This window comes from Melospiza melodia, chromosome 11, assembly GCF_035770615.1.
Source record: "Melospiza melodia melodia isolate bMelMel2 chromosome 11, bMelMel2.pri, whole genome shotgun sequence".
NCBI classification, from domain to species: Eukaryota; Metazoa; Chordata; class Aves; order Passeriformes; family Passerellidae; genus Melospiza; species Melospiza melodia.
The window spans coordinates 15,679,214-15,703,277 of NC_086204.1; the positions used below are offsets into that span (position 1 = coordinate 15,679,214).

Genomic DNA, 24,064 nt, shown 5'->3' on the forward strand with positions numbered 1-24,064 from the left:
GAAAATACAATTTTGAAATCCATTCTCTTAGGAGTGGAATAATCTGAGTGATAATGGATGTTAAACCTACTCTGAACGTTATTTAAAGGATTTCTCAGATGGAAACAAAAGTTGATAGGATGGTGTCAGGCTCAAATGAACATCACCTTTACTTACACAGTTGTCCACATGAAGAAGAGAGGTTGATCAGCATGTATTTTCTGGTTAAGTGATTGTTTAGGAATTATCAAGTCATTATGTGATTCTTAAATACTTCCATTTGCTCTTTGTTCCAACAAAAGGCTGTTGGAACCATATCCATGTGTTTTTACAAGCACAGCTCTATGCATGAGGACTTCACCACAAAGGGTTTCCAGTGAAAGGAAAGACTGCAGGAGTCTTCAGCACTGAGGAGAAAAAAATTGTTAGTCTTTCCCCTCCTACTGCTGACCTGTTCCTCTTGGCACATTTTTGATCTCCCTTGGTCAGTCTGTGCCTGATACCGTGTATATGTGTCCTGTTCCCCACAGTGTAATGCTCTCCTGTTTTTTCCAAATGTTGTTACATTTTCTTTCTCCTCCTCTATTTTTCAGTTCTCTTTCCCATTTGTAATGCATCAGCTGTCTTTGTTGTTTTTCACTTCTAATTTAATACCACCAGTGAATTTGTGTCTCTCTGCAGATCATTAAAAAGGGGCTATGTGGGACTACTTGTAAAAGAAAACACTACATTCCCAAGACAGGTTACAAAGCAGTGTGTGTCAATACTCTCTTTTGGAACTTTTAGCTTTGTTTAGTTCTTTAGTAGATGCAAAGAGATCTCTGGATCTCTTGTTTGCCACTCTAGCATGAGAACACAAGGAACAAATTCGAGAGCTGCAGGACTTGAAAGGACCTGTGCCGCCCTAGGAAAAGGGCAGTTTCCTGTGTTAAGCAGAGCAAAAAATCAAATTAACAAAATCCCAGTCCAGCCACAAAACTACTCTGTCCTCAGCCCATGGGCACATTACAGGAGTCCTTTCCTCCTTCCTGCCCTCTGTACAGGCTGTTTCAGCCCACCGTTGTGGTCAGTGGCTGGCGAGCTGGCAGGAATGGGTGTGTGCCTGAAATACCAAGTACTGAAGGGCCACACCTGTGCTGAGAGAGGAGTTCTGCTCCCCTGGGAAGCCAGGAGTCGTGTGATTGCTTTAATCCAGCACAGATCTCTGTGGCTGATGCAGCCAAAAGGAGCATTTGTTTGCTGTGGTGGGTGGCAGAGTTGGATGAGGGAACAAATCCAACTGTGGGCTACATTGCCTCATGGGGCCAACCTGAATGCTGGTTTTGACTCAGAGGAGGGAGTTTTTGGGCAGGAAGCGAAGATGAGCAGTATCACCACATGTCAGTGGAGAGAGAGGCTCTTGGAGCCTGAGTCTCTCCCGGTGCCTGGTTTTAGGATGTGGATGGCACTGCTGTGCCTGTGGGGTCTGTACGTGTCAGCTGATGCCCAGGGTCAATCCCTGCCCAGGTGTTACAGCAGCATTGGACTGGCCTATCCCTTCATTTTGCTTGTGCTCCCTGCTGGAGTGTTTCACTAGGAAAACTCACATTCTCAGCCCTGTGAGGGAGGACAAGATGGGCTCATAGTTGAGCTCTGACTGGGTTAAAGGATGGCCTCGGGCAGCAGCAGGATTTCTGAAAGCCCCTGTAGGCTTCATCTCCTGGCACAGACTCCCTGCTGCCCTTGGACCTCCTGCAGTGTAGGAGGCTGCCAGCATTGCCCGGGTGGTAGTTTTAACTCTTTGTTACCTGAAATTCAGGCAGTTTCAAAGTAAATAAACCACTGGCCCCTTTGTACAGTCTCATCTCTCACGTTGGCCCTGCCACCCGTGTTAATAATGTGCATAATTTCCCGAGCACAGACTGGGAGTTGGGGAGTGTGAGGTGTGCCTTAAGGGGCTGGTGGCAGCAGTGAGTGTTTGAAGCTGGATAATACCCACTGGTTTGCATGAACTTGCTGTCAGGGAACTGTTTTGATAGTGATTAGAATTGCTCAGTGGCAGGACTGTAAACTGAAGTAAATAGCTTGGTCCTGATTACATTTTCTAGAGGGGATGATGCAGAAGAAAATTGAGTTAAAAATTAGCTGTGAAATGAGCTGAAAGTTTTTTTACTAACCACGCAGGACTTTGAAACATCTGACATTAACAAAATAACCTATTTGAAGCAATAGTAAACTGCCATCTGCTGGTAGAAAAGTAATGCATGTAATGAACACGCAGACTTAGGAAGTGATAATTCTTTTGTGTTTGACATGCTGCAGTCAAATATGTACATGTCATGGAAGCTGCATATATTTATTTAACGGGTGGTTTTCATCTCTATTTGCATTTTCATATAGAATATGCTAAACAGATGCCTATAATATAACTAACTTTAACGACAAGCACAGAAAACAAGACAATAAGAATAAAGAATGAGGACTAATAAAAGCAGATGAGCGATCAGGATGATGACAGGCTCCAAATGTGTCCTATTTACATTGCTAATAATGAATCACAAGCACTTCCTTTTATTGTTTCCCCCTGTCTTAGACCCTCCTGTATGACCAGAATTGTAGCGCTGAGAAAGGTTTCCTGGCATCTTCATTGTGATTTGTGTGTGTGTGTGTATGTGGTTCCTTGCACAAGCATGTAAATAGGAGCTGGGTCTTTAATTGTTCCTGATTTAAGTAGGTCATCTTCTCCAATACACAAATCTCTTGTCTTCTGGTAAGCCAGGTCAGCTGTTGAAAAGGATATGGAAAATACTTACTACACAAATATGACCAGAGAAGATGATTTCACAAAGGACCACTCCCAAACTGTATGGCATTACAGAGCCAGTTTCCATAAATCAGCAGCACGAGGAGTGCACTGCAGGGGAGAGGCGATCAGATTCCCTGTTTGTGTAGTGTGTACCGAGTGGGTGTGCTGAGCATGGCTGTGTCCCTAAGGTGCTGCTGCACTATAAATAGCGGTGTTAGCGTGAATTACCTCCAGTGCAAACGTCAGGCCACTTGCCCTTTTCATATGCATGCGGTTTTGGTTCATGATTGGGATTATTCCAAACACGGCCTATTGTTTTAGCAAACTGGTCTTCTCATAGGAAATATGTTTAATGGGCAAAGAAAAAATAGGTCAGTTCTTCCTTTGAAATCAGAGAGAAGTGTGTATTTGTAATATTTCCTAGGCTTGTTTCCTTGGAACAGGTTTGGCAGGTATGAGAGGAAGTTAAAGATTTATTTTTGGTGCTATGTACCAGATGTCATACCTGCTCTTCTGAGACAGTTGCTTTTATCTCCAGCAGTACCTGCTCTAGTAGCAATGAAAAAGTGACTTGAATCCCATTTAAAGCATGTAGTGTGCACTGTTCTTGTGCCACTAAAGGAAGGGGAAGGCTTGTTTGGGAGACTCCAGGCAGAGTCCTTATGCGTCATTATAAAGCAAACATGTTTGCATCCCTCTCAGCAGTGTTTTTGCCTCCTTGAAGATGTGGTGAATTAATATTCCCAACTCCAGGGTTTGTGACCCCAGCAGACACTGAAGGGCTACAAAGATGTCCAGTTTGAAGTGCTATTATATTTATGAGATCTCCACATTTATGGTTCATTTTGTAGCATCCAGGTGGTTCTTTCTAAAGGACTATTTCTGGGGAATTTCTGCATGCTGTGCACACTCTACTCACATTGGCCTTAATCAAATGCTGCTCAGTGTCTCGCCTGGAAAGAGCCCTGCTTGGTGGCTCTTATTTACAATAATACTGTAGGGCCAAATCCTCAGCTCAGGTAAACACCACAGCTTTTTCTGACTTGTAATCTGTGGAGGATTTAGCCTTGGTGCGTGGTCACAGAGGCAGACACCCTGCTCTGGGTCCTGTTTACTGGAATGCTCCAATAGCAACACAGCATGATCAAATGGGAACAGCCAGGGGAGGAGTGGTGCCCATGGATACCTGTTATCAGGCGGGAGCTGAGGTACACAGTTACCATCAAAGACACCACTGTCCTCTGCTTTGCTCTGGAGTCTCCCTGCCAACAGGACTCTGCCTTCCAGCTGAGGAGTGACTGTTGGTTGAAACAGCAGGCCCAGGTTATTTCAGGTATGCCAGTGACCCACATGACCCATAGAAAGGATAAGGTAAAGGCAATCAAAGCATCATGTTCCTGTAGCCTCTAAGGGCTGTAAAAATGGAAAAATGGGAAACAAGCTCATAGATACATGAAATAGGATGAGGGTTCACTGTTACCTGCTATAGGCTAAATCAGCAGTTGAGTGAGACTGACACTTCAGCCAGCAAGAGAAAGGAGGAATTATGAAAATTATGAAAAGTTAAAGCTGGTGTTTCCTTCATGTTATGCTAGAATCACACTGTTCAAAAAAGCTCCTGAACCACAGAGAGCTGGGGCAGGCAAGAGTGGAGAGGTGGGTTATGGTAGTGGAAGGGTATTGTCATTACATAAATTGGAGCATTTAAAGTCTGTTAAACTGTTTGGTGCCATATCCTGTTAGTCTTTTCTGAGCTTACCTTGCAGTGGAATGGGGGAAGCTGTGCTGATTGCACAATTGGTTGTTTGTTTCTTTTCTCTGTGTTTCCAGCAAATTAAGCACTGTGTCCTGCCTGTGCTATGTTCAAGGTTTGGCAAAGGGCTTTTGATGGGTTTGCCCAGCACCTAATCCTGCTTCCTTTTACTGTGGCTCCTGTACCAAAATGCAGTGATCAGACTGAGTAACAATAAAGCTACTGGTGATTTACCATGGAGCAGGAAAACCCTTAGTTAGGGGGCAGTTTCTGGCAAAGTGTAGTTCTCAAGATGAATTGAGGTCCTTGTCTTTGCAAGGATTACTGCATGGTGGATGCAGAAATGATAACCTAGCAGTAAGTGCTGTTCAGAAAGCAATAAAACACTCACTTCAAAAATCAAGAAGCATGAAATAGATACTATTTCAGGAAGGGGGGAACACTAGGAGAATCATGAAATGGCTGCATATTGTTAATTTCTGTGGCTGTAGTGACATTGGGAGACCTCTGGTATATATTTGAAACAAACAATGAAATAAGGCTCATATGCTATATGTGTGTCAAAGGCAGGCAGGGGGATCAGCTAATATGCTTATCAGTCAGGCAGTGTACGTGGAGTTGCTCTGCTTTCACAGTGTCTGCTCATTGCAATTGGGCCCATGAAGAAGCCAGGTGATTAATCTGCAGGGGTTTATTTTTTCTGAACTGTTAATGTCCTCTGTTTCAGAGCAACAGCCCATGGCTCATTAAGCAGGGAAGATTTGATTGCAAGTGTGAAGGGCAGCACACAAAGATTCTCCACACATCTCTTGTTTGAGCCTTAGAGGGTAGGAAAATGAAACATTGGAGAAGTTTGTCCTGGACTGGGGCAGTGCTTCATGAAGAGCAGTGGTACTGTGAGAAAATATGTATGTATTTGAGTCAACCAGGATAAAATTTAAAGCCACAGTGCTGCTGTAAGATGGTAGCAGACACTTGCTGCTACCCCAGAAACACACAGCTGCCACTTGTGCTGACCTGCTGTGGGAATCATGCCCGTCTTAAATCTGTTGCTCCAGTTCTTTGGTGATGCCACCTTGCTCTTGCTGTGTTCTTTCCACCCATACTGTTGTGTGCTCTGGCGTCTAATGCTGAGAAAGCAAATGGGGCTGCTGAGTCCAACTGCCTCAACAGAAATGCAACAGGGGAATTGAATACTCAGTCTGAAAGATTTTGCAATATTAGAAGAATCTTAAGGGGATTATTTTGAGATTATTAGCCACCATTTATAGTCTGTGTTGTACCTGTTTGTAAAATTAATTTCATCAGTTGAAATATTTGAAAACGTTGATTCAGGAAGAGTATTTTTCTGACAGTACAGTTATGTAAGCATTCATTTATTTACCCTAGTAACTTCTTTGAGAAATAGGAAAGTATTGAAACATTCTTTTTACAGACTGGGATACGTAAGGCTCAGATGTATAGATTTAGATCCATATGTTCTAGTGTCTGCTGACTAGCATTTGGCCCTGCTTACTTCCACTCAAGTCTTTCCTCACCTGAACTCCTGGTCATGGAGCAGCTGTGTCCTGTGTCCTGCAACCAGAGCGTCCTGGCACCTCTCTGGTTGCAGCCTGTGAGCGAGTCTGTGCTGGAGGGAGGTTAGCAGTGAGGATGGGTTATTGTGGGAAAGGGGAAAGGAAGAAAAGTGAATTACTGTCTTGCCCTAAGAATGATGTATCAAGCTCCCATTTTGAGCATGGGAACCAGGGAAGGAGAGTGGCTGCACAGGAGGGAGCAGACTGAGGCTCCGCGCTTCCATTCCCAGACATCCAGGTCAGACAAGAGAAGACAATGAAACAACACTGGGAATACAGACAAAATCATGGACCCTGTAATAATTTACTGGCTCCAGGAACAGGAGTATGTTGTAAACTGTAATTATGACAGACAACAAGGTCGTTGGAAACAGGAGTATCCAGGATAACAAAACAAGTCTCCCAAAAAGATTTCTCAGTCCTATGGTGCAATATTTCCATGCTCAATGGGCTACTCTAAATTTAACTGATATTAGATATTTACCAATGATCTGGACTTAAACTGTGCTGTGGAATGCAGTGACAATGGGGAAAGATTGAGAATACTTGTTAGAAGGAGCAACAAGAAAGTTTCAAGGGTTTCTGGCTTTGCTTTCTTCTGAACCTCTTTTGGTTTTGGTTTGGTTTTTTTTTTTTTTTCCTTTATTTTTCTCATCTTTTTTGCTATAAAGTTTTACTATAAACAATTAGAGGAAATTTTGCAATAATATTGTCTGTGGAGGCTAGGAAGGTAAGAATACATTCTACATTGTTGTTTTCCTTTGTTTGTCTTTTTTATCTTGTTTATCTTTGATCAGCTGCAGATGAAATAACCAGCTAACTGATTTCCCATACAGGGCTGCCACTCTTGCTGATGAAACTGTGCTGACACGGGAGTATGCTCTGTAGCAGTCTAGCAGTATCCATTTCTTATTCCAGTACACTGACAGGTCATTCAGGGAGACAAAAAACGCTATTCTAAAGTGGAAAAGTAACTGCATTTTCAATTTTGTTTTGATTTGAAATTTTCCAGCTACCTATCAAGACCAAATCCTTGAACTATTTACTTAGAGTAACTGAAATACCCCTATTTGAAATAGGAGATATGCAAGATTTAGCCATTAAGAGTTGGGGTAAAATTAAAATCCCCTTCAATAATAACTAAAGTCGGAGAAAATCTTTCAAGGAAATTAAACACTTGATCAAAAAGAGAGAAGGGTTATTGTTGAGAGCATAAAGATTAAACAGGAGAGTTGTCTCAGAGAATAACCATCAATGATAAGTAGCAGGCAGTTAATAATATCCCCTCAGGGATCTTCTTTTACTCATGTAGGTTTTTGGACAAATACAATATAACATTTTTTATAGTTAAAGTGTGAGGGAGCTTCATGTCATTCTAGAGCAGCAATAAAGCTTCAGTGGAATAAGGACGGCTGGAATGGTAGGGAAGGGGTGACCCAGAAGTTGAAACAGCAGGAAATCAGTGACAGTTTTTCCACATAACTCTCCTTTTTAACCCACAAATTCTGAGATCTCTTCTCAGTCTCCCTGACATGCCTTTTTTTTCATATCCACAGCATTGTATTAGTGCTGAGATTTCATATGCTACTGGCCCTCTATATGGGAAAGAAGGAGAGACCGAGTAAATGAAGGGTGTGATTCCATAAGAGCTGTTTTAAAGCTTGATTGTGCAGATGGTGGAATTGGCAGAACTGAAGGCATGGTGATCTGCAGACAGGGAAGGCACACAGGGTGGAGAGCGTGGGGGCAGAAGGGTCTGGAGAACCTCTGAAGGCAGCTCTGCAGCTGGAGAAACTGTAACATGAAACAACTCCCTTGATCTCTCATCTTTCTTCCCTTATTCTCTCTGCCTATGTAATTGCAATAATAAATCTTTTCTGTTCCTTAACCATCTTGTGACCATTGCAAACATTTAAGAATTAATGCAGTTCTCACACATGATGCACATGTTCTTCATGTCCCCTTGTGTCCCTCCATTTATTCATTTATCATGTACACACAAAACTCCCATAAAATATTAATCTGAAATACAAATCTCTCTTTGCATCCTGGGAGCATTTGCATATAGTAATGTTAACGAGAGTATTAATTCTGCATGCACAGTCTGTGGACTGCACACAGGGCCAAATCTCTCTCGGCAACTGTGCTGAAATCAGTGACAAATTAAGAAACATTATTTTCATATTAAAAATGCTGAATGGAAGGTGACAGTTTCCTAGAACTGAAATGTTGTCCTTAAAAATCAAACAAGAATATTTGAAGCCTTATTTTCAATTTTTCCTTTTATGAATTCCTTTGTAAAAGGAATTTTGTACTGCTCCATGTTTCTACCCAATTGGTACAGTCTAGAAACAAAAGGATTTAATTTTTTTAACAGTGCTGTAATTCATGGGGTATCTAAACATTTATTTTGCTTTTCTTCCCTGTTGGGAACATCAAGAGTAGCAACACCTCTTCCAATTTGGGAAGGACGTACAGTTGCAGATGGACCAAAATAATTCAGTTAGGCTGGAGAGAGGATCATTTGCTCTGGGGTGACAAAGAGTGAAAACTGTCTGAGCAGGCATTTGATGAGATGGAAATAGCAGGAGGATCTCCTGTGGTGGAATAAATCTTTGCACCTCACTCCTGGCTGTGAGCACAGGTGGGGTTGTCCTGCCTTTGACAGTGGTGAGAGCCCTAGGGCACCTTGGAGGCCCCTGGGAGCCATGGCAACGCCTCTGGGACAAGGACACGTTTCTAGGCCTGGGTTTTACTCTGGAAAGAGGGAGAGAACAAACTTGTCTGATCCTTCACTGTCCAAGGCAGGCTTAAGACAAAATATTAGCAACAATGAAAGATGGGTTCTTTGTGTGCACCCAAATCCCACCAGACTCCCAAATAGGGGGGCACTGTTACATACACCCCTTGCCCAGGTTCATTGCATCCCTGCAAGTAATGTTTTTCTCAGGGGTGGATTGTTGAAGGGTTGCATTTCCCTCAGTTAAACTCACAACTCTGAAGATGTACAAAAGATTTTTTAAGGGAAAGTCCTTGCAGCTGAAATTGGACCAGGGACAGTCTCTGGTGAGAGGCAGTTTCCAAAGCAGATCAGATGCCTGCTGCCAGGAGCTGCACCCCTTGGGGGAAGGCTGGAACTCTCAGCAGATCCCTGGCTGCTGTTTATGGATCTTGCAATTCTCTGTCGGTGCTGCAGAAAATCAAAGCACTCTTGTTTCAGCAACAATGTATTTTGAGTTTGACTTTATTTCTATTCTGATGTCTGCAGTTTATGAAAACACTAAGTGCCTTACTGTCTTCAGGAAAAATGCCATTGATCCCTCAACTCCTTACTGTAAAGCATTCATTTGACTATACAGCTTTTAAAAGTATTATAAATGAATCATGTGAGACAACCTCCACAGCTGGAGTTAAGCACTTCCATGTGCTTGCTGAATCAGGGACCAAGTTGTTAGGAAGATCTTTCTGGACTTACTGGAGATCCATAAGAAATTGTCTTGACTTCACCAAGCCATGGTATTTCTCTTAATCTTTCACTTCCTTCTTATTCATGCTTAAATGAGACACATCTGTTTCCATTTTTCACATTGTTCTGTTATGTGAGTAACGATATCAAGCTTCCCCCCCCCCACACACACACACTGTGAAAGAATAAATTAGTATTAAGTTTTGTGAAGTTCTTTAAAACACTAAAGCAAAACATCTGTTTCAGCTGCAGGTCATTAAGATAAAAAACCCTAGTCTGTGTGCAGTGCAAAACTGCCAAAATTTTATCAGCTCAAACACATTTCTTTACCTGTCTTTTACTATAACAAGTGAAGATAGTGAAAGGACAGTAAATCTTTGTCGGGGATGGAGCAGTTAAAAGTGTTCAGTGTAGTAATCCACAGCAGTACCTTGCAGTAATCTAGTGAATCTGATCTGGAGATGCCTGGAGATTGCTGCGGTGTTGCAGACTTCAAGCTGAGTCTCCTTGACCTCCACATCTTCCAGCCAGGCACAACACTGTAGGGTTGCCTTATCTCCTGTAGATGTTTGTGTCGCTGAAGTTCAGCTATGAATCTTTCCACCTGCCCCCAATAATTTAATTGTTTCCAGGGCAGGTGGCCAGAGTGAAGCTGAGCTGGCAAATCTGCTTTACAGGTGAACTGTGACACTCTTTCCATGCCAAAGCCCAAATGTCGATGTCTGTGTTCTTTTGTTGGTAATGATCTCCTTTATAAAGCATTTTGAGGTATGGAGATGAAAAGCCAGCAGCTACCTGAGAGCTTGACTGTTAATAAATAATTAGTATTAAACCCAAGTGCATTTCCTGCATTCTATAGGAAATGCCAAACCTTGCAGACAGGTCCTGGCAGGCAGGTAATAACTTACTCCTACAAGAGGCAGTGTTCACCTGTGATTCCCTGTCTTTAATTAAAAGATCTAGCACCTTCATTAGTGTAAAGGAGGTGTTGTGTATCATGAATGTGCTCCAAAACTAGATGTGGCTTTTTTGGCGTCTTAAGAGAAAGTACTTGTTTGTTCTTCCAATCTGCCGAAGCAGTAGCCAATGAAGTGCTGAGCAATTCTGCTCCACTATGCTCACACCCTCCCTGGAGCAAATGAATGGGATATTTGGGGTCTTTAGCAGCCCTATGCACTTTTTTAAAGCAGCACTGTGGGTCCCCTTTCATTTAAGCCCTCAGTTTCTGAGACAGGAGAGTGTATGTATATTGCTGCGCTGAATCTGTTCACCTGCAGCTCTCCCCACCCCCAGCTTATGAGCATGATTTCCTTTTATGCACTGCTCTGTCACAGCTTGGCAAGTTTCCCAAGACAATCCATACCAGAAAGGAGAATATGGCTGCTGAGCAGCTTAGACAGGAGAAATGCCTTATGTAACAGATTCATTTAAATACTATGAAATGTTGGGACAGGCGAGACAACTGAAAGCACAATGCAGCCCTTAATCTCTAGCATCACTTCTGCTTGCCCTCACCATCATCAGCATCTGATAGTCACTGCCTGTCTCCATTCACATCTCCATCTTTTTCAAGAAACTGCCTGCGGCAGAATGTTCAAACAGCTTGCCAAGCAGTTTTAGGAGAAGGGGTTTTATTTATTTTTTTTTCTCCTAATTCTTCATGAGCCTCATGAGCATTTCCCCACTAATATGCCTGTGGCATCATTAGGTGTTTAATGAGAGTGATCTTGCTTGAATATTATTGTTTTTATAGCTCATTTTATTTTGACAAGTCTTCAGTTCTGTGGCACTTAATAGTGTGCAGACTTCCCCTTCCTATATATTACAGATTTTGCAGAAATATTACCACAGAGGTGTTGTCATGAAAGCTGAAATAATAAATTGTCAACATTCAGTATGTTTGAGTGCAATATGTGTTCAACACCACAGCAGTTTAATGACATCAATTAATTATTTTAGTGTATTTCTTTTATAATACTGAAGCACCGGGAATACTGCCATTAATGGCCTTGTCTCAGACAGCAGTTCAGTCCAATTCTGCACAAACAGTTCTGTTTGGAATCTTCTAGCAGTTCCCCAAAAGACCAGCTTGTACTCCAGTGGATAGTGGATCAGAGTCTTGTTCCTGACATCCAGAATCTGGATCATTATAGGTTGTGCTCAGATGAAAAATTCCAGCATTGTACTTGCAGAAAACAAGGTTGCTGAAATTGTAAGTATTGAATAGACCCATACAATGTCATTTTACCCCCTGCATTTTGTCTACATGTTGATGGTACTGCATCCATTTCTTTACTGATTAAATTAAATGGATACAGGTTTTGTGTCAATGCAAGAAAAATGGCTGTATTTTTAACATAGTAATTAATACCCATTAAGTTCTCACTGTTATGTTATCTTCCAAGTAATTTTACCTGGTTTAGGCTGCCAGCACATACTTTCTTACTACCACAGTGGCAGAGCCTTTAAAACAACTAGCTGCTGTCAGGAATTTGGCTTGCTGGCCTGTACTGAGATGAAGGGAGTTACTGGGGAGAAGGACAGTGAAGGTACTCTTGCGGCTCCCTTGTGCAGTGTGTCCTGCACCAGGAGAGGGGAAGAAGCTGCAGCTCTCTGCAGTGCCTGTTCTCCTCCCACCACTCCACAGTGTGGCTGCACAAATATTCTGCTCTCGGGATTGCTGCTGCAGGCCCCAGAGCTCTGTGCCTGTGTTCCCAGAACAGGCAGTGGAGCTGCACAGCTCCAGGAGTACGTGATGTTAACAAAGCACTAATTGTATACATAGCCACTGTTTCAAACATTCATATACTGGCTTCCAAGGACCCTACTTTTATGTCTTTGTTTACATTTAATAGCAGTTACAGTGGTTAACTGCCTTTATTTTGGAAACTTTGATGTTTCTCTTGCCAGTACTGGTGCTGTGAGGATCAGAAACAAAGATGTGCCTTTTTACTCTGTCTTCTGATAGGTTTTGTCATTTGGCAACTGTTGTTCTGTTAGACTTTGCAGAATTTGGACAGGATTCTGATCTCCTACAAAGTGACACACACACTTATTAGAATGCAGAAACAGGTTTGGGGCCTTTTTTCTGATTACACCATGCTGAGTGCCATGCATGAGGAATTAGAGGCTGTCTGTTATTATGTGGCCAAACAGCTGCAGGAACTTCTAGTGAGTGCTTTTAAATACTAGTAAAATAAAAATCAAAATAACATTCCCATGAAGCAGAATGTAAAGCACAGGCACTCCTGCAAGTCTCCCAGGCTCTGGCAAAGAATGATCAAATCTGGACCAGGCCAGTCTTCTTATACTTAAAGTTCCATTGAAGTAAAATGTAAAATAAGGAGAAATTTTGGGGTCTTCTACAAGTTCTTTTGTGGTAGGTGTTTTTTCTAGTCTCTTTTCAAACTCAGTCTAGTGTAAGAAAAAAAAAATCAAAATTTTAATTTCTAAATTAAATGGAACTCAAGGCTTGAATTTGTGGGGTTTTTTTGAGATCCCATATCTAGGAGGCATTTTAAGTTGGGGTTGATACATACTACATTTTTTATATTAGGTTATTTTTCCTTTTAGGTGCACAGGTAATCACTCACATGACATTTCCAGTGGGGTATTCCCCAAGCCATTTAATTTTCCTGCTCCTGCTGGAAAATTGTTCAGTCAGCCTCCCCTCCCTGCAAGTAAAATATCCTCATCCTTCTCAGAACAAAAGAACTGCCAGGTGTAGGCAGGCCAAATAGTTTTGTCCTTCTGTCCAGTAAAAGTGCTCCTGAGTTACCAGTAAGGCTGTGTTGCCTGAGCATGATGTGCCCTCTGAGACTCCCTGGGAGTGCTCCAGCTGGGATGCTACAGGAAAAATGCTCAGAAACCTTCTCAGTTTGCCCCCCACATGCTTAGAATGTGGATCATCTCCACTAAGTGACTTGCCCTGGAGCACCTCCATTACCTGTCCAACAGAGCCATGTGGCTTAGTCTTTACACTCAGCTCTGCACCTGTGTGTGCCACGCCTGCCCACACCTGTGCAGCACCAGCTGGCCACGTGGCCCTCTGCTTAACAGTGATGTGTTCTTCATTACCCCTCCAGCTGGCCCTGGCTGCCATCTGCAAACACTTTGGGCTTCTCACAGTCTTCTTCCACGTTTGGGAGGCCACAGCTACAAGCCAAGCTTTTTCTGCATCTCTTAACCCAGAGGAGGATCAGCTATCATCCTTCCCAGAAGGAAGAGTGACCTCCCCCCCACCTCTTTCTCTAAATTGTTTGCAAAGCAAAAGGAGGGAGCACTGCAGATTTTGTTTGTGAAGTGAAGGCCTGAGTGATTGTCTCAGAATGGACTGAAGGACCAGAGCGGTGCTCACCATCCCAGGGAGGACAGCAAGTGGCTGCTGCAGCAGGATCAGAAGGCTGGTCATGGATGAGGTTTTGAACACAAAGGTAGGGCTGTGTAGGTTGTGGGTTGTATGTGGTACCTGTGTTCTGGTGTCACGTGAGTACTGGAAAGGCTTCACATGGTGTGCTGCTGCTGTGGGATAGGGGTACCTATAGCCAGCCCCTGTGCACGTGTCGTGGTTATCCTGCCTTGATTCCCAACAGCTCTGCATTCAGGAGCCCCCCAGGCTGTGCTTCACAGTGAGCCTTTCTGGCACAAGAGGTACAAGGGGCAGAGTTCACATATGCCTGGAATTAGAAATGGTGGCTCTGTGTCCTGAATGCTCACCCTTGTTTGCAGCCTGGGCCTCTTGTTAACAGCAGGTATCAGCTCCCTGACCTGCTCTGAAGCACCTCTATCTCCTGTTTCTGGGTCCTGTGCAGCAAAAGCAGGATGTGTTCTCAGAGGGCGTTTTCAGCCTCTGCTCTCAGCAGGCTGCAGAGCTGTTTGATCAACACAAGCTTTGACAGTCAGGCATCATTAATTTTCCACAACCTACTGCTTGAAACTCCTGAAAGGATGGGCTGTCACTGTTCCTTGCAGCCCTTGCTGGCCTGAACTGCCCTCTGCACTGTCCTGCTGCAGCACAGGAGGGCTGCACACCCCGAGCCACTGCTCTCCTCCTTTGGGCCTGAGATTTAAATCCTGTCAGCTCTGTCAGGGGAAAAAAAGGAATTCTCAATATAGAGTTGCTTCTTTTTAAAGGACAAGATAAACTGTAATGCATTAATGGTGGAAGTGATCATATACATTTCAGGCTTAGTGAGTACCCATTGTCTTAAATTAATCCTAATAAGCACTGTTTCCCCCAGCATGTGCCATTTTAACAGTCACTGTGGAGAGCTCTGCTTCCTAAAACTATCAAAAATGAGATGACACCCTCCTCTTTTGGAAAGCATAATTGATAAAATGTGACAAAACATGGTTATTGCTTATTTGTAAGTGGGATCCTTTTAAAAGTACTCTCTTACATGGATTGGCTTAAATGACTTGCTGATTAAGACATCTCCATGAAATATGAAACTGCCATTATCTGGCTCCTGTTAAAATTGAAAATCAGGATTCTCTTTTGTGCAGATTAAGTAAAAACTTCTATGCTGTTTTAAAGTACAATATAAATGTAGTAAGTAAAAGCTAGAGGTATATTTGAATGACAATTCACACATAATATCTTAAGAAGAAATTCTAATGTGCTTGGGATGAAATTAGAAGGACATGTTTGACACACTAATAGACAGATTTGAGTGCTTCCTGAGTGTTCAGATATAGCTTCTTCTGCTGAAATTCCCAAAATTACACTGCTGGCTATTTCTGCTTTTACAGATACCCCATTTTTACTCTATGAATTATCTGCACAATCTAACTAAAAATACACTTCCAAAGCTTTATCTGAGTCCCTTTCCACACACTTTGTTGGAACCCAGAGCCAAGGCCTGTGAAACTGGGACAAATTTTAAAATTGAACCTGACTGTTCTTCTAAGTTTCCTCACTCATTCTTTTGTCTGAGAAACCTCTACTCAGCATGCATTCCAGGCAGGATACTGAAGTAAGTATTTTGCAGTTATTTTAAATACATAGATTTTTGTTAACAGGAAAATTAGTGCTAGAATTTTCAACCAGAGCCTGGTTGAAAGCTCATTAAAGTCTTTCAATGAGCAGTTATTTCAATGAGCTTATAATGAGACATTTTATGTTCATATGAGCTTCCCACTAAAACCAGTAGTGAGTGGTATAATACAAGATCTGCCTGCAAATCCCAAACCTGACAGTATTTCCTGAATGAGATAATGGCAAATGAACTGCTGTTCAAAATAATTCACCTGAGAGTTTAAGTGGGATGTGATATGGAAATACTGGCTGGACAAGAGAGAAGCAAAAGTTTTAATATAGCTTTTGATCATTGCACTGAAGATACCTTTTAGCAGATGAGTGGTAATGGATGTGGGTCAAAGTGAGGAGCTAAGAGATGCTCCTCTTCCTTTGGCATAAAAAGGGGTTTGCAGGGAAGTTGGAAAGGACAAAGTTACTGGGTAACAATGCTGTCATTATAATAACCCTAGGTTGTACCTTGGTCTTTTTTGTTAACAAACCATGCCATATACTGATTCTGTGCAACGACAAAATTTAATAAATCATTTTTCACTATTGCATATTAACTCTAAGACTGTGTGGAACTATCTCAATTTTATGTAGTTTCCCCCCCCCCCCCGCCCCCCTTCTTTTCAGGAATCAATTACAAAGATGTCTGGTTTTATGCCCTGAAGATATGTACTTATCTATACACTACAATATAGTCTAAAAAAGCTTTTGTAGTTTTTTTTTTTAAGCTTTATCCCTGATGTTAGAAAACTCAGGTATATTCATAATTAATTGTCTTGATCAAAACCAAACTCCTTACAATTAAGAAACAAACAGAAGGTATGGCATATCAAACAGACTTTCTGCTGCTGTGATCTTACCTAAACACAAAATAAGATCCGCAGTACTTCCACATTAATAATAGTAAAATGGATTTTTTTTTGCTTTCTTCTTTAAAAGCAATTGCTATGTCTTCCCATACACAAACCTTTAGCACTTTACAAGCAAACAGTAATAAAGCTTTTTGCAATTGTGTCAAGCATAAGGAGAGGAAGGTGTGTATGTCCATGGAATGGTGAGAGGAATCAGAATTGCTGATGTAGCAATTGCCTACCAGGCAGAGGAGTAGGAAATTGCAGGGAAAAGAAAGCAGTTTGAAATCCTGCCTGGCAATGATTTTGACGACTGAGAGACACTGTTCATTTTTCAAGTGCTGCTAAAACATATGGAACTTGCTTCTTAAGGCAAAGGGTTTTGGTGAAGATGTCTTCACTTGGATCTTTGTCCTGGCTTCCATCTGGCCAGATGACTTTGAAGTACGGAAGTGGTGGGGGTTGGCTGGCAGTGCCTTTTCCTTTTGGGGGGGGTGTGGAAATGATCTTTGTCTGAGGGAGGTGACTTCCCCATGTTGTGCCACCTGTGTCCCTCACCGGACATAGAAAAGTCACAACTTTGGATATGGAGTGTGCCTGAAAGGATCCTTGTCACAATTCTCCACGCTGACATTGCTCTGGTCTCTGATACGTGCTGCAGCCCCGGGTGTGACCCTGATGCTAGTCACAGGTGGATGTGGGAGGTGGGGTGACACACCCTGAAGGAGACAGAATGTGACACTCTCAGACCTAGTGCAGTTTCCCTCTCGTCACTAGCACTCTGCCAGCGTAGCACAGTCGTGACAAAGGTCTGGCCCAAAGTGGTAGGAGCTGAATTCCTTCATGCTGTGACCTCTGCAGGGGGATGTTGAGGCTACCAGCGTGACACTTGAAACGAGGATCTTGAAATTACTATGTCTGTCTTCTCCCTGAGTATCATTTTGATACTGTTATGTGAACTGAATCATCAGGTGAGCAGAGTTATGATAATTTATACCTATTAGATCTAGGTCCTTTTCCATCATCTATTGAAGGCCAGTTTATTGCCGCTGCTTTCTTCCCCTCACAGTAAAATATTATTAATCAACAGATTCAGGAAGCAACCTGTTATGGTTTCGTTGCTCATAGCATATTTTCATATATTAATGCTTCCTGTGTGTGATGCAAATGGCAACTCTCCAAGGCAATGCATTGTTTTTAAGAAGGTCAGTGTTATAATGTATGGTGGTATTTTCCTACGCTAATCTGCTTTCTTGTGATCTTTGAATTCTGTGAAACTTAAGCTCAGTAACTCAAATGTGAGAAGAGAGATGGCAGATCCTCCTGAAAGGAACACTGGTGTAGGCTTAGCTATTGTCTTTTTAATGGAAGATCAATTAGAATATAACACGTGATGAAATAAAATGAGCATAAGGGCTAAGGTTAGAGAATGACTGTTGATAATTAATCCAGGATTTGTAATGTTTACAGTGGTGGTACCTGTGGAACAGCTGAGAATGGAGCCTGGTGTGCCAGGCAGGCAGTGCTGCCCCAGCAGCTGCTCCCCTCTGATGGGTGGCAGATGACAGGAACACTCCGTAGTGGTGAGACTGAGAACAGGAGACGACTGTGGCAAGCTGGGCACGAGCTGCTGTCCTGACAAAAGCTGGTTTGTAATTGCAAGCACAGGCCTAGCCAAGGGGAGCAGGTCTGAGCAACAGCCACAGAAATTTTCGTACCATTGCCTATGGACAGAGGCTGAGCAGTGAGAAAACGGTGGCAGTTGTCTTTATTATGTAATCTGAGCAATCTTCTCTGAGATTTCAAACACACACAACAGTAGGACAGTTCTAAAGGCGATCCACAGTGCACAGCAGTAATGTTTCCCTAGGCACGCTGTCTAAACACCCTTCTGTTGCAAAATATTTCAATATTTCAGGACTAACCTTATCTTGGGATCACTGTTAAGAGAGACATAGGTTTAATGCTTAATGGTTTTCATTTTATCTATATGTTCTTACTGCTCTCTTATTATTTTACTGGTAATTTTAAAAGTTTAATTCATATTGACAAAGATGACTAGAATATCTTGATTTATGGCAGAGACTAAATTTATAAATAAAATACTTTTTTTGTTCTGTCTGAAAAATAGACGAGACAATCCTCTTTAATTAACATGACAACTGTATCTCAAAAGGGCCTGTGAAAGAAGCAAGCCAGCAAAACATGACTCAACAGCTCAAGCAGAAAAAAAATATTAGGAAAAGTCACCTTCCCCTTTTTGTTTTTACAATGTTAAAATAAATTAAACTGCTCCATATAATTCTTTTATTAGTTCTTCTAATATTCCAGTTGAAATAATGTTGATTACTCTTTGTTGAAACTATCAGTACATTGAGTTCCTAAATTCATGGATATTAGTGAAATCTGCATTATGTCATTGTAAGAAAGGCCAAGAAACCAGAAACATCTCAGTAGAGTGTAAAGAAAATCTCAGTGGCAAGTTGAGCAATGAAACACAGATATCTTTCATATCATTTTTCTGTGTGCTTCTTTTTGTAGCTACAAAGGTCTAAAGCCAAAGACAAGACAAACTTTATACATAAAGATAAGGGATTTTATTAGTACAACCATAGCACCTTAAAAAAATCCCATCACTATATCTCAGGTACTCAAAAACTCTGCTTTTTCAGACTCTAGTAGTGTATTTCATAAAAGATGCTACTTTTTCCTAAAGAGACCTTTTTTGTCTGAAAATCAGACATCAAGAATCATTTCAATTTTGAAGATGTTATGGAAGACAAAATTTTCTACCAAGGGCTATGGCATAAAGATGAGATTGAAATAGTAAATGGAGAAGGAAAATTAATGGGCTAATTGTAATGTATCCATTACATGACAGCATTTTGTAAACCATACAGCCTTAAATTGTTCTATAACTCAAAATTATATAGCTTAATATTTTATCTGTTGTTGTTTTGTTTGCTGTACACAGGATAACCAGAATATATGTCAACTGAACATGAAATGTTCGAGGAATGATGCATATAGCGGCTGTATTTCCATGGTGAAGCTTTTTGCATAGAGTTAATGAAGTGCTTGGGGTCCTAGGGAATTAAAGGTGCTATATAAATGTAAGAAATTATCATTAAAAAGTTTTTCCCTCCAGGCATTTGGGATTTTGCTATGTGTTACAAGGAGGCATTTGCAGTCTTCTTTCATTCAAAATGCTTCAGCTTAAACATTTTCCAACTCTCCCTCTGCAGCTTCAGCTACAAAAACGTTTATATGAAGAAACAGTTACTAAATTGGTTCCAGTTAATCATACTTTGCTGCTAACTTGAAAGAACCTGCCTTGGTTTAAGCTTTTTATAGCCATGTTGAAGATCAGGAGGAACTAGAAACATCATTCTCTCAAGAGATTTTCAAATGCTGTTTTAACCATTATTAGGCTTTGCCTGCATTGGTGGAGAAATAATCCAGGCCACAGCCAGAATTCCTGCAAACAGCAAGCCAGCTGTGCAGGATCTGGCTTGATTTCCAAGGATGCTATTGTGTTGTTCTCAACTGGCCATTACATGTTCCTTTACTGACCTTTTGATTATGTGAATCAGAAGCATTTTTAAGAATCCATAAGTGCTAATGGAATTGGGCCTCTTAGTTCAAGTATTGAGAGATTAAAAAATTGCTAGATATCTTTAAACTATTAATAAATTGTGGGATTTGGCAGCATTAGAACTGAAGTTCAGGTTTTGTTATGCTAAGCATTTTACTTGTTCACAAATTGATGTGAAATCTAATAAAACATAGCATCTTCTATAAGTTAATACTTTTATGGAATTTGGGGATTTCCTTCAGTTATTAATTGCAGAATTGAAGCAGGAATTGCTGTTCCTTAAATCTTACCTTCTATTAGGCAACATATATTTAAATTAAATAAGTATGATGACCTTAAAATGATTGTGTGCAATAAAATATATGATTTTCAGCAAGAAGCATAGGGGTAGTATTAATATTTGCTTTTCACATTTTTATTGTTTGTATTTTGGTTAATGTGGAGCACATATCATGTAAGAATCTTAGAAGGAATCTGTGGATTGCACAAGATGATAATGTTTCTTTTGTTTAAGAGCAGTGGAAAAACTGTCCTTACAAGCTCCAAAATAATTAGAACTCGATTTTATAAATGTATATTTTCAGAAAACAAGCTTAATTCTCAGAAGAATAATATTAGCGCTCATTAGGGGACTGAATGCTTTGGGGTACTGTTAATGAAATTCATAGCCTTTTGCCTGTGGGCTATCAGTTTGAATTCAGTCTAACTCAGTGGAGATTGAAAATTGGCCTATTTAATGGCCTTTTAGTCATCTCTAATGAGTTGAGTTTGGTGGGTCTCAGTCCTGCAACATAAACCACTCATACTGCCTTCTCCTAACTGGCAAGCTCCAGAGAAACCCCTGAATTCAATGGATTTTGGGGAAAATTAGCCTCTGGTACCATGGAGAAAAAGCAAAGAAAAGCAAAAGCTGTAGATAATGGTTACATGAGCACTAACACACACATTGTTTTCAAATGTGGAATTTATAATGATACATAAAGTTTATAAATTAGCAAATTAGCGGAGCATGTGACATATGTTGCCACACAACTATACTGATTGTAACATGACAAAGACTCCCAAAGGGGATATCTACACCTGTGCATAAGATCATGACAACACATTAAATGTTTAAATGCCTCTGGGATTCACTTTTGTCAGGGAAAAATAGGATCAGAACAGATATCTGGATAGTAACTACAGCTACAGAAAATTATGCTGAAAGCAATTATAACCTAGTGTGCCTCCATTACTTCACAGCAGTCAAATTCTTCTATATTTTCCTTATAGATAATTAACTTAATATTAAAAAAAATACTAATACCATTTCCAGGATCCTGTAGATATGCCAGTTTTACTTATCCATATTGCAGTAGAACTCTTCCTAATGTCTAACTGAAATTTCTCAGTACAGTTTAAAGCTGTTACATTTTGCCTTGTGCAACAATGGATTTTTCTCCCCATGGTCTTTTATTCTCTAGACTAAAAAATCCCACGCATTCCTAGTTTCAATTAGGGTCACATCTTTTAAAATAGTGACTTTTTTCACCCTTCCTTCCTTGTACTGTCTTCTACTAGGAGTTTTTGAAAGAAATTTTTCTTGAAATGCAGAGGCCAAATCTGAACACACAGATGAGGCTTCACCAGTACTAAAGATGAGGAATTCTTCCTATGTCCTAGATATGACAGTTCTGTTTACGCATCTCTCTGTACTGCAGCTTTTTTCACAACGGTGTGACATTGTTGATGCATGTTCAGTTTGTGATTTACTCTGATCCCCAGCCCCTTTTCTGTAAACCTGGTGTTTATTCATCTGTTCCCAGTCTTGCAATTGTGCAATTGTTATTTTCCTGCTTAAATGTTGAGGTTGGCACTTGTATTTATTCAATTGCATCATATTTCTGTACTCTTTTTTCAGGAAAGTTTTGAATTCTTTTCTTGTGCTGTAACATGCTTCCAGCTCTGCCAGTTTGGCATTGTTGGCAAATCCAATCCATGTAAACTGTATTCTGTCACATGCATTATTAGACTTGGGACCACAGGCATGACATACCCACCTCCAGGGAACCGCATTTGCTGTCCTGCTATTTGTCACAGTGAAACGTCGCTGATGTAATTTTGCACCACTGCAGTCAGTTCATTATGTTATGTCTTTTGCTTGCTCAATGAAGACTTCTCTGAGATGATGTCAAAAACCTGACTTAAGTTAAGCCATAACCGACCGGGCACTACTCACATCCAAAGCCTGTTATTCTGTCACAGCTTGGGACGAGTTTGGCTCGATGTGATTTTTTTGATGAATCTATGTTGGCTGTAGCTTACCACTTCATTAGATATCATCTACCTAAAGATGTGTGATTATTTGCTTCAGTACTTCTCTGAGAATAGAGGCGGGAATGATTGACAGTGCTTGGCTCTACCTATTCCCCCCTTTTGAATTATATGCGCCGTGTTTTTCCTCTTCCTCTCTCCCGACATCTGTCGTGTCCCTGAGCACACTGACCACCAGTCACACCTCTAACGTTGCCTTTATCAGCTTCTCACTCGAGTGTGAAATCCCCCGGGCCCGGCAAGTCTGAAGGGAAAAAAATTAACTCATCTAAGCAGTCTCTATGCACTTAACATTCTCCCCTGACTCCGGGAGAATTCCCTCTGTGAGCCGGGACTCGCTTCAGCAGCCTTAGTCTGAGGAGAGAATGGCACCGAACGAGTCTTTTTGTCACCTCATGGGTTCTCGCTCCCCGGGCAGTGCCCGCTGCGCTCAGGTTCCCCGCGCCCCTGGCACCGGCCCAGGCCGGGCTCTGCCTCCCCGCTGCCTCGGGAGCGCCCCGCGCACATCCTGCCGCACCTGACCCGCTTTCCCAGGCCTGTGCCAAGGGCAGCCCGCAGGGCGGGTGGCGGCCGCGCTGGCAGCCGGCGCTGTGCGCCCGTCCCGTTTGGGGAGCAGCTCCGGGGGGACATTCCCTGCGGGCCCGAGGGGAGGGGGGACATTCCCTCTGAGCCTTAGGGGGGAGGGCATTCCCTCCGAGCGGGCGGGGCCGCTCGCGGCACCGGGCACGGCGGGGGCGCGCTCCCGGCGGGGGCAGGCCGGGGATGCTGTGCGCGTGCGCCCTTCGCCCACGGCGGGGCGCGTGCGTGCGTGTGCGTGCAGCCGCTCGCGGAGCGGCGGGGCGGTCGGGAGGCTTGCGCGATGACGTCACGACGGCGCGCGCAGGACGTAACCCCGGCGTGACGCACAGCCCGGCGAGCCCGTGAGTTTCCCGTTACGATTTAGTTTTTTGTATCGCGCCCCCGCCGCCCCCGCCCGGCCGCGGAGTGAAGGGGGAGAGCGGGAGGCGCAGGGCCCCGCGGGCCGGGGGACGCGGGCCGGGGCCGAGCGGAGCCCACCCGATCCGGGCCGGGCCGGGCCGGCCGCCCGCCCTAGCGGCGGGTGGCGGAGCGGGCGGCTCTGCCCCATCCTGCCGCATCGGGAACATGGCGGCCGCCTCCGACCTGGTGCGGCACCGCGGCTCGGCCGCAGCCGCCCGCGCCGCGGTAAGTGGCCGGGCCGGGGCGGCGGTGGCGCGGCGGAGGCCGAGCGGCCGCGGCAGGCGCTGCCCTCCCCGGCCCTTCCTTCTCCAGCCCGCCTTGTGGCCTCTCGCCGTCCCGACAAGCGCCCCTCGCCACCTCCCCGAGCCGACGAGCGGCGTTCCCGGTGCCCCGGCCGGGCGGGACACAAAGGGCTGTGTCGAGGAGGGTTTTGTTCGGTCACATGAAGCGGCGCAGCCAGTGAGCGCGGAGCGGGGAGGGGGAGCGGGGCCGCCGCCATTGCCAGGCGCGGAGGAGCTGGGCAGCCCGGGGCCGCCGCTCGGGGCCTGGGGACGGGCCGGCGGCAGCGGGAGCCAGGTAATGCCCCGCGGGCGGGGGCGGCCGGCCGGGACAGCGCCGTCGCTCGAGGGTGGCCGGGGTCACTCTGGGGGCCCGCAGGCGTCCGTGCCCTGCCGCCGCCCGCCCCGGCGGGTCCCGCAGGGCCGCTTGTGCTCCGCCGCGCGTCTCCCGGTGCGGGTCC

General features: G+C 43.3%; 1 protein-coding gene across 6 annotated transcripts in view; it reads left to right on the plus strand.

Annotated features, from left to right (window-relative positions):
* ZNF644 (zinc finger protein 644) overlaps positions 1-24,064 on the plus strand; it is a 77,198-nt gene that overhangs the window by 5,145 nt on the left and 47,989 nt on the right. For 3 of the 6 annotated variants that reach the window (XM_063165732.1, XM_063165738.1, XM_063165734.1), the window contains exon 1: positions 23,211-23,267. The exons of 2 other annotated variants lie outside the window; for them this stretch is intronic. The gene's annotated coding sequence lies outside the window, so the exon portion shown is untranslated. Of the gene's footprint in view, positions 1-23,210; positions 23,268-23,510; positions 23,551-24,064 lie in introns of those variants that run through there. One more of the 6 variants, XM_063165737.1, reaches the window with a different exon arrangement.